The sequence below is a fragment of the Ovis canadensis genome, chromosome 7 (assembly GCF_042477335.2).
Source record: "Ovis canadensis isolate MfBH-ARS-UI-01 breed Bighorn chromosome 7, ARS-UI_OviCan_v2, whole genome shotgun sequence".
NCBI classification, from domain to species: domain Eukaryota; kingdom Metazoa; phylum Chordata; class Mammalia; order Artiodactyla; family Bovidae; genus Ovis; species Ovis canadensis.
Window position 1 is genome coordinate 87,561,890 of NC_091251.1, and position 10,787 is coordinate 87,572,676.

A 10,787-nucleotide genomic window follows, 5' to 3' on the forward strand; every position below is an offset into this window, starting at 1 on the left:
TGACAAGATGAGTCAACAATATTATTAAACTGCCCTCTGGTATAATTTCTGAGAAGTTGCAAGTTAGATGATGGCCACTGTGCTGTAACAATGCAGGAGTGTCCTCGATGAAGACCTTCTTGGGAAAACCACACAAAAGCAGAGGCCATACTATTAAATAACATTTCTGTGATAGCCTTCCATGGAGGTCTAGCCTTGGATCTTGATATGCTGACTCCTGGTGATTTAATTTGGCAGAGGAATGGAGTTTATAAACCCCTGGCAGGGTGGTGGCTTACATGGCCCTGGCTGTTTTCATCAGTATTAACTACGCTGTACTTCTGGCAGGAGCTTGATAGCCAGGAGTTAAAAATGGAGCTTCTTGAGTGCCCTACGTGTGCTTATTATTGGTAGACATGGAATCCGTTGGCTTCAAAAGTCAGATGTATAGATAACAGCGCTGACATCTTAACAAAGACTCAGGACATACCATTCTGGGATAAATTTGGGAAACTGCTTTCCTAAAGCTGATGGTAGGGCTTGAATCACATGTTCTTTCCATGCTATTCTGGAGACCTTTCCCCTTTGCTTTATTATTGAAATACAATTGCTTCACAATGTTGTGTTCAGTTTCTGTTGTACAAAAGGAATCAGCTAGGTGTACACACATATCCCCTCCTTCCTGAGCCTCCCGCCCACTGCTCGCCAACCCCCACCCCTCTAAGCCATCACAGAGCACTGAGCTGAGCTCCTTGTGCTGGGCAGCAGCGCCCTGCTAGCTGTCTGTTCACACAGCAGGGTAGTGTGTATGTGTCACTGAGTGTTTCCGCTCGCCCCACTCCTCCTCCCGCTGTGTCCACAAGCCCAGTCTCTACTGCATCTCTGTTCCTGAATAGGGCTGCATATGGATGGGATTAGTGGGTCCATGATTCAGGGCTATTCAGTGTTGCTTCCATCTGAGGATGTGGGTATTCATCTGGGGGAAGTATTCTGCTAATATTTTATTCTTCCACCATTTACACCAGGGGGCAGCAAAATCTCTCTAAAAGGCCAAAGTGCAGTTCAGTTCAGACCCCATGAATCACAGCACGCCAGGCCTCCCTGTCCATCACCAACTCCTGGAGTCTACCCAAACTCCATTGAGTTGGTGATGACATTTAACCATCTCATCCTCTGTCGTCTCAACCTTCTCCTCCTGCCTTCAATCTTTCCTAACATCAGGGTCTTTTCAAATGAGTCAGCTCTTCACCTCAGGTGGCCAAATGCTATTGATAAACTATTTTAGGCTTTGCAAGCAACTACTCAGTTCTGCTCTACCATTGTAGTACAAGACAGCTGCAAAGTATGGCTATGTGCCAATAAAACTTTATGAAAATGTAGTGGGTCATTTGGCTCATGGGCTGTATTTGCCTACCCCTACTATGCCGACAAAGGTCTGTCTAGTCAAGGCTATGGTTTTTCCTGTGGTCATATATGGATGTGAGAGTTGGACTGTGAAGAAGGCTGAGCACCGAAGAATTGATGGTTTTGAACTGTGGTGTTGGAGAAGACTCTTGAGAGTCCCTTGCACTGCAAGGAGATCCAATGAGTCCATTTTGAAGGAGATCAGCCCTGGGATTTCTTTGGAAGGAATGATGCTAAAGCTGAAACTCCAGTACTTTGGCCACCTCATGTGAAGAGTTGACTCACTGGAAAAGACTCTGATGCTGGGAGGGATTGGGGACAGGAGGAGAAGGGGATGACAGAGGATGAGATGGCTGGATGACATCACCAACTCAATGGACTTGAGTTTGAGTGAACTCCGGGAGTTGGTGATGGACAGGGAAGCCTGGCGTGCTGCGATTCATGGGGTTGCAAAGAGTCGGACATGACTGAGGGACTGAACTGAACTGAACTCTAGACTAAATCCCATCCCATTCAACATTCTCCCACATCTCATGGCTGGGATGCTTTCCATGTACATGATATTAGTGTTAAATGACAAAATGTACTTGCTAACATTCAGCCCATTTTAACCACCAGTGTGCATTGCTCAGGTCATTCACTGCCCTTGAACAGGAAGAATTGTATGATGTAAAGAACTGTTGCAACTGACAGAAAACTGGACCCAAACTGGCTTAAAGCAAAGAGGAAATGTGTTGACTCATAAACTGTAACGTTCAGGAATTAGCGTAGCTTTGTGAGTGGCTTCAATAGGTTTCTCTCCATCTTTCTATAACGGCTCTGGCGTCAGGCTCTCTCCACGTGACTCTAAAATGGCAGCAGCAATAACTCCAACCTTACATACCCTTAGGGTCAAGTTCAGCAGACAAGAGCAGCAGACACTTCCCAGTGAGTATCATAGCATTTCACTGGCTTTGATCAAGCCAAGTGCTTTTCTGAGACTCAATCCCATGGCCAGGAGACTACAATACACTGATTGATCACATGCTTCTCCCATGAGCAGGAAATGGGGCTCCATCAGAAGCACAAAGACCAAGAATGGGGAAAGAATGAAGCCTCAGCACAAGTTCGTAGTGTGTGTGTGTGAAACTGGCTCAGTTGTGTCTGGCTTTTTGTGACCCCATGGACTATAACCTGCCAGGCTCCTTTGTCCATGGAATTCTCTAGGTGAGAGAACTGGAGTGGGTAGCCATTCCCTTCTCCAGGAGATCTTCCCAACCCAGGGCTCAAACCCCGGTCTCCCGCATTGCAGGTGGATTGTTTACCATCTGAGCTACCAGGGAAGCCCAAGAATACTGGAGTGGGTTTAAGGATAAGTGAGCGTATCCTTTCTCCAGTGGATCTTCCCAACCCAGGAATTGAACCAGGGTTTCCTGCATTGCAGGCTGATTCTTAAAAGGGAGAGATGGATGCTAGCAATCTAATCATTATGTTCTCCATAATGATGGATTCTAGAAGCCTGTCGTGGACATTGTGGCATCCATTCCTTCCCTCCCCAACTGTGGCAGCCAAAAGGCTTGTGTGAGTCTTCCCCCACAACCCCCGTCCAGGCCAGGTCCTGATTGGCCCAAGCCAATCACTTTAATTTATCCTTCTGCTTCAGCAACTTGTTCAGGTTTAATAATGACCCAGGCCTAAGCCAATCAGCATGGTTTGTCCTAGCCTCAGTGATTGATTTAGAGCCAAGGATGTGGCCTAAAATAGACCAAAGAGAGGGAAGCCCTAGACATCTGATGACTGGGGAAAGCAGCTCTCTCCTGTTAGGGATGGTGGAATGTGTGGCCTGGAACTCCAACAACCATTTCCCTACCTAGAAGGAAGCCTGTCTTAGAGGCCAGTCCACACAGACTCCCTGAGAGACTTACTGAGAAACAGCCACAGCGCCGTCACACTGCTCCTGCAGCTGGGATCTACCTCTGGACTTCTCAGTTAGGTAAGCCAATTTGAGTTGGGTTGACTATTTACTATTGCTTGCAACCAAAAGCATCCTGACACACACAAAATTCTATCCCAGATTAGCCCCCAAGTTACGAAGTCCTCACCTGCTGCCTGAAGAATGCTGATTGTCAGGGATTCCCTAGTGGTTCAGTGACTAAGATTCTGTGCTCCCAATGCGTGGGGCCCAGCTCTGATTCCTGGTCAGGGAACTAGATCCCATATGCTACAGCTAAGGATCCTGGGTGCTGCAACTAAGACCCAGGACAGACAAAGGAAAAAAAAGAATGCTGATTGTCCTTGCCACCTCCATCCAAACAAGAACCCAGGGAAGACAGCCTCCTGGTCACTGCCCCTCGTCACTTGACGCTTGATTCAGTCTCGAGGTGGGTGAGGCAGGTGTGTTATCTGTATTTTACAGCTGGAGAAACAGGTCAGAGAGCTGGAGTGACTCACCAGCTATCAAATAGTGGAGTCTGGATCTGAACCCAGGTCTGCTGCCTCCAAAGGCCACGTGCTCCCACCACTCCCAGTCTCTGAAATGGGTGGTCTCAGGGGGTGGGGAGCAGACTAAACGTGCATGAGTTTCCCCCAGGGTGGACGACCGAGGCCTTGAATGCCTACTCCCGTCTTTCACCAGGATGCGGATGATGATAATGAAGAGTCGGGGCAGGCTCACCTTACCCTTCTGGGCAGCCCCCCTGCCACCCCCACCCCTCAACTGTCAGTCCCCAGCATAAAGCAGCGCTCTCCGCACCACGGGCGGGCCACCCGGCGCACAGTGTGACGTGGCGTGACTCACAGGCAAGGCATGGTGAGTCAGTTTTCCCGGGAGCTGACCACAGCCAGCCTTCTCCACTCCAGCCCAGCACGCCTAACTGGTTCCTGGACATCCTCTTTCACTTCCTCGCAGTAACCTTGGCTCTGTGTTTTACCAGCTGATGCAGGAGGTTCAGAGCACAGGGCCCAGTGGCTACTGTTCCTTGTTCCTACTTCTTAGGCACGTCCAACAACAAAACCAGGCAGGCGGGCGGAGGGCTCATCAACAGCCCAGGTTAATGGGACACTTTCTCTGCCCTCTGCAGACACACAGCTGCGAGAAAGAACAACAATAATACATTTTAAATAATAAACTTTCACAGAGTTCCCTTCTGCCCCTTAGCCAGTTTCCCCTCTTGTTAGTATCTCACATTAATATAGTACATTCATCATAACTAAGGGCAAATATTGACCTATTAACTAAAGCCCATACTTTATTTCCCCTGGAGAAGGAAATGGCAACCCACTCCAGTTTCTTGCCTGGAAAATGGCATGGACAGAGGAGTCTGGCCGGCTCCAGTTCAGGGGGTTGCAAAGGGTTGGACATGATTGAGCACATACTTTATTTGGAATTCCTTCATTTTTACCTATGCCCTTTCTCTGTCCCAGGATCCCATTCGAGATACCTCATTACCTCATGACATTTAGCTTGCTCTTGGCTGTGATATTTTCAGACTCACCTTGCTTTGGGTGACCTTGACAGTTTTGAAGAGGACTCACCAAGTATTTTGCAGGCCGCCCACCCACTGGGATTTGTGTCAGTTTTTTCTCATGATTAGACTGAGTTTTGGGGAGAAAGACCACAAAGGTCAAGTGCCTTTTCCTCCCATCCTATCAGTGGTACATGCTATCAACATGGCCTCTCACTGACGTTGTTAACCTTGGCCACCTGGCTGAGGTTTGTCCCCCCATAAGGTTCCCCTTTCTCCCCCTTTCCACACTGTTCCCTTTAGAAGGAAGCCCATGTGCACAGCCCAACTGAGGGGTGGGGAGTTATACCCCACATCCTTGAGGGCGGAGTAGCTACATAAATTATTTGCAATTCGTTTGGGAAGTTTATCTATGCTCTATTTATTCATTCAATCATTTATATCATGATTAATATTTTATACTTTGGGTTCTAAATCAATGTTTTAATACTGTGTTGTTTATTTTACTGCTCCAATTGTTCCAGATTTGGCTATTAGGAGCTCTTTCAATTGGCTCCTGTGTCCCTCTTTCATACCCATTCTTTCTTTTAATAATAATGCATTTTTCTATTCTTTTTCTTTCAAGAAGCATTGCATGTTGGTAGGTAATTGTCAATATTGGAAAATGGGTACCTTAGGGTTCAGTAGACTCCTTTCTCAACCTTGGTCACAACTAAATTCTTTTCAAAATAAAAGGTACTGCGTGCTGGTTACCTTGGATGGGGGACTTCATGTTGCCATCCGCCAGACCTGTGATGGCCTGGGCCTACAGGCCAGAAGCCCGTGCAGGGTAGAGGCTCTGGCCCACCTTCCTTCCCCCCATAGCCTCCACCCTGCTCCTCTGCCGGCTGCACTGGGGGCCTGAGGCTGGCACTGTGGTGGGGAGAGGCAGGAAGGAGAGCACAGGAAGAGCTTGAGAAGTGATGACCTGGCCCTGCTCCCTGCCCCTCCCACATGCCAACCCTCTCTGGACGGAGGGCCCCAGCCTCTGAACTCCTCTGGCATCTGCAGCCTGGACAAGCACACTTGTGCCATGTGCCTGCATCTGCTCTCCACCTACTCTAAGCTTCTTGGAGGCAGGGCCCAGGCTTCATCAGCTGCCCCGAACCCCCCCAGTGATTGACACAGTGCTGGGCTGAGAATACAGGCTGCTCAAATACCCATGGACTGAACTTACGCAGAACCGACCCCAGGATGGACCCAACAGTGCTCAGAGACGGACATTCACCAGAGAGCCGGAGTCCGCTGGCCCACACACTCCTGTGTACGCGTGGGGTACTCGTGACAGGCCAGGCATTGTGCTCGGGGTGCGGCAGCGTGGGAGCGACCAGGTGGAAAGAAGGCCAGCCAAAAGGCTCATGGCAGCTCTCTGAGAAGGACGGGGCCCTGGACTCACTCCCTGGTTGGGGAATAGTCAAGTCATTCAAACCAGAGTTCCTGTACCCGAAGTCTCCACTGCAGTAGTTATCTGCTGTGGACGTGACATTCCTCCTCTCAGCTGGCTGGCCTTGCTGTGGCCTTTTGGCCCAAAGCCTTTGGCCACTGTCCTTTAGCCCCAGATCTGTCCCTGCCACCTTCCAGTCGTTGATGCCTCCGGGAGATACGAAACAATGAGACTCTCAAGCCTGTGTGTGGGGCCACAGTGCCAGCTGGACTCCTCTCTGCTGATGAGCGCCCAGGGGTGTGGGCGGCAGCTCTGCACGCCTGTTTGGTTATTTTCTGAACCAGACTCTGCGTGGCTCATGAGGGCCTTGCAGGAACTGGCTTGTGAAGGGCTTACCTTTCCCTTTGGGCCTGCAGTGGAGCTGTCAGCTTTCTGCTTTTCTTGGCAGGAGGCTCAAACCCTCACCATGTTCAGCGCTGGAGTGGAAGGTTCTGGCACAGATTTCTTAACATGGGATCCTTGATTCTTCGTTTCCTTTTCTTTCCCCCTCTGGCCTTTAATTTACTGGAAAAAATTAATAGCAGAGATTGTGCTGGATAATTTGGCCCAGAGAAGGCTGTAGGTGTACAAGGGCCCCACCCGTGCAATGGACATCAGAGGAAAACAACCCTAAATGGGGCCTGGCAGTCAGACCTGGGCCTGCTGGTGCGGCTGGCATCCCACATGGGCACGGGAGGGAACTGGCTCGGCTGGTTGTGAATTGTCCAGGCCCACCTGTTTGGCTTTTTTCTAGACACACCCGTCCTGCTGGGGGTGTGTGTGTGTGTGCACTCAGGGCACACACGTCAGCCAGGGAGAGCTAGAGCACGTGGACCCTGGATCCAGTCATCAGACCGCATGGAGCCAGCAGGTGAGTCTGTCCCCACCTCACCCCTGCTCAAGGGGCCCTGTAAATACCAAGGTTCCACCCTTATCGTAACGAGGCCCCAGCAGGAAACACAGGGCAGGCACAGGATGGTTCTGTGTCTCTGTGGCTAGCTTAATGCAGGTCATCAGGAATGCACTGCAGAAATATGAACTGAAACCGGGATAGAGAACAGGGTGAAGAAACCAGAAAGGTCATGGCTAATGGTTCTGACCCAGACAGCAAGGGTGTTTTTCATTTCCCAAGTTGAGATATTTTCAAACAATAGCAGACCATGTTTTGCTAGAGTCCCTTCAGAAATCAAACAAAACCTATCTGTTACCATGCCCTTTGGTATTCAACATGTATTTACTGCCCCTTCTTTGTGAGAATTTTAACATACTGAAGGAGAGAGCTGATTCACTCCATACCTCAACAAAACTCAAACGGCTGCATGGCCAGGACCTATGCTGGCAGACAGACCTAAGAACTGCTAACGTGTGTGTCCTCCCCAAGTGCCAGACGTTCCAACTTATGCCTTCACGCCTCACAGCGGCACTCTGTTCTACTGCTGTCCTCGTGTCATGCCTCAGGAAACCATGGCAGAGTCATCCAGAGCCAGGCAGTCCAGACAGGTGGGCTCAGAGCCTGTGACCTAAACCACCCAGGCTCTGGTTCTGAAGCTCTCAGTCTCCTTGTCCCTAGCTTGACCTAACGGAGCAATGACGACACTTGCCCACTGGGTGATGCTGCTGCTGGGAAAGCCTCCAGAGAAGGCAAGCAGGGGCCTGCCCAGTGCCGTCAGTCCTGTGTCCACCTCAGCCTGCTTCTCCAAGCTGGTCCGGGAATGAGTTGGCCAATTTGATTCTCTATCTGAGAAATAAACTAGAAAATATTTTTGTTTATCCCCTTCTCAGGGAAAGTATGGGGATATATTAATTAAGCCCATGCCTTCAGTAAACCCCAAACTATCGAACCTCAAAATTGAAGGACACTCTGTCTTGCCCACTCATGATCCAGCAGAGTCAGAGGCTCCTAGTTCCTAACATGATTTTTCCACTGTGTATCCAACGTAGAGGCTGGCAAACTCCTCTTGCCTACATGGGTTTCCTCCTCAGGCCAGAGAAACTGTTTTGAGCAACGAAAAGCTCTAGTTTCATGCTGTGCAGAACGGAGCCTGGCAAATGAGCCTGAGAGATAGCCTTGCTCCAGCTGGCTTATAAACCAGCTTGGTGACACAGGACAGTCAGTGTGGCATAAAAATGGGTGCTGCCCCATGATATCACCTTTGCTTGGGGCTTCAACAAGTGGCGAGGCAGCCCTCATGAGCGTTTGAGCACCACTGGGAGAAGGGAAACACTGTTGAGGTAGTTCTATCCATCGAACTTATAACAAGCGTCTCCCTGCCCCCTTTCCCCAAGCCTTCAAGAGCCTGGTCTCAGACCTACCTGGGTAATTCAACTCAGCTGACTCACTTGTCCCAACAGTTTCCTTTTGTTCTCTGGGTCATTTTGCCTTGGGGAGTCAAACCTGAGTGCACAAGAACCCCCTTGTTAAACAGCCCGACTGGTTGGAGGGCCATGGTGGGCTGCTGGTCAGGGGAGCAGGAGCCTGAGAATCCTCTTAACAAGCACCCTTGGGGCATGGCCCAAGGGTCCACTTTAAGTAACATCACCACGGGGGTTTCTGGGCAATTCTGCCAGCCAGAGTACCAAGCGTCCCGAGTTTAGAGCCACCGCTGAGTAGCAGAAGGAGGGGATGACACAGCCTCACTTGGGGTGATGACAGAACTAAGGTGCGTTCTCTGGTTTTGAGCACTGGGCTGTCACCAGTTCTGGGGTCCTGTGCCCTCTCTTCATGCAGCCTGCCTTGTACGGGGAGCACACATCTCGGGCGGGAAGCAGTTGTGAGACACAGAGAAGTCCACCCTCATGCAGTCCAGGGGAGACCTGGGTTTTTTGCATCTTGCAGATTTGGTTCTGGTCACGTTCTGTGTGATAAGGGCAGCTGGCACCCGAGCCTCCCTTGGTCCTGAGGTAAGTGCATTATAAACATTATTTCCTCTGCTTCTCACAATCACATTGTGAGGTTAAAGCTATTATTATCCTCGTTTTATATATGAGGACACTGAGCTGAGAGAAGTAACTTGCCCAAAATTAAAGTGACGAACAAGAGCCAGAATTTTGAACTCAGGCAAGCAGACTTCAGAACCCAAGAGTTAATACACTACAACTCTAATATTAGAGATCGAATTCAGCTCTCTTCAGTCCTAGCTCAGGGCTATCATCTGCTCTAGTCCGCTTTTTAAGTCTTTCTGAGTTGATAGCTTTGTGAGCTTTAGGCAATTCTTTGCTGAAGTGGTAGCTACTCTACAGATGGGATGAGCATATTAAGAATTTTAAAAACCGGGCCATTAATACCCTTGCCCTTGGGGCAAATTGTAAAGGGAGGAAAATATCAAGCTCTCCCCATGGCAAGAGACAGAGGTGGCTTTTCACAGGACCAAGTCCTCAGCAGCTTCTCTGGCTTTGTGCTGGGCTGTCCTGAGTGCAGTGCCTTGAGGACCAATCACAGAGTAACCTGCAAGTGAACCGTGGTCACTTTGGTGACCTGGGGGACATACACTGGCTTCCTAGACACGCACACCGGAAGGAACTTAAGCCATGGCTTTCACTTGTTTCCCTTTAGCGAGCACAGCCTCCAGCCCAGGGGCTCTTACCTGGTTCTCCTTTTCAGGCAGCTGCTCCCAGTAACACCTCTTCCTCTCCACAGCTTGTCAGCGCACCAGCCAGGTTTCGATTTTCCCAGGTGAACCTGCTATCCTGTTGTGGCCTTTTTCTTCCAACTGGTTTATGGGAATTTCGAGACGCCTAAAACTCAACTCCTTTTCCAGCCAATATCCTGGAGCCGGGGACTGGATCTCGGGGACACCACCTCTTCCAGGATGGCTCGACTGTTTGCTTCACCAACATGGCTACACCTGCAACTTGGTTCTAATGCCCACCCTGACCAAGGCCATTGTGTGTAATATGGAATCTATAATTGAAAGTCTGGATATACAAAGGGATGTAGTAAGGGGCAATAAAGGGGAAGGAAAGAAAGCACACTCACTTTGAAGGCTGAGGAAATCACCAGACTGCTCATTCCCTATTTTTTCTCCCTTATTCATGTCTCTTTTTGTCTTGAAAAGGAATGTCATTAATAAGCAGGATTCTGCTCTCTCCCTGCATCCTTGTTTTCCTTATTGGGATCATGGTTTTGGGAGTTGGCTTGTCACATCACAAAACACCTCTTATAAATATGAGTAAGAATGTATATAACTGAGTCACTTTGCCATATAGCAGAAATTAACACAACATTGTAAAAATGCCTCTTAAAGAAACACAGTCCACCACCTGTCAACTCCCGTTAATCACAAGAGATGCTACAGATTCGACATCTAACAGATAGGAGCCCCGGCACCACCACTCTAAAGAGTGACAAATCAAAGGCCTGATTTGACTTCTCTCCCTCCCTTGGTCCAGGAGCAGCAGTATTTCCTGTCAACCAGACAGGAAAACCATAGCTGAGCTGTATTCTGGCCATAAATCCTTTCTTTCAAGGTCAAACAAGTTCAGGCCAGGGTTGGTCCCTA

At 49.4% G+C, this 10,787-nt stretch overlaps 1 long non-coding RNA gene across 1 annotated transcript; it reads right to left on the bottom strand.

The window, feature by feature from the left end:
• Positions 1–3,746: 3,746 nt before the first annotated feature.
• On the bottom strand, positions 3,747–10,178 carry LOC138443821 (uncharacterized). Its single transcript, XR_011258321.1, has 4 exons — positions 9,873–10,178; positions 8,602–8,683; positions 6,646–6,813; positions 3,747–4,450 (listed from the first exon to the last, which is right to left on the bottom strand). It is a non-coding gene; the product is annotated as an uncharacterized lncRNA (long non-coding RNA).
• Between the last annotated feature and the right edge of the window lie 609 nt (positions 10,179–10,787).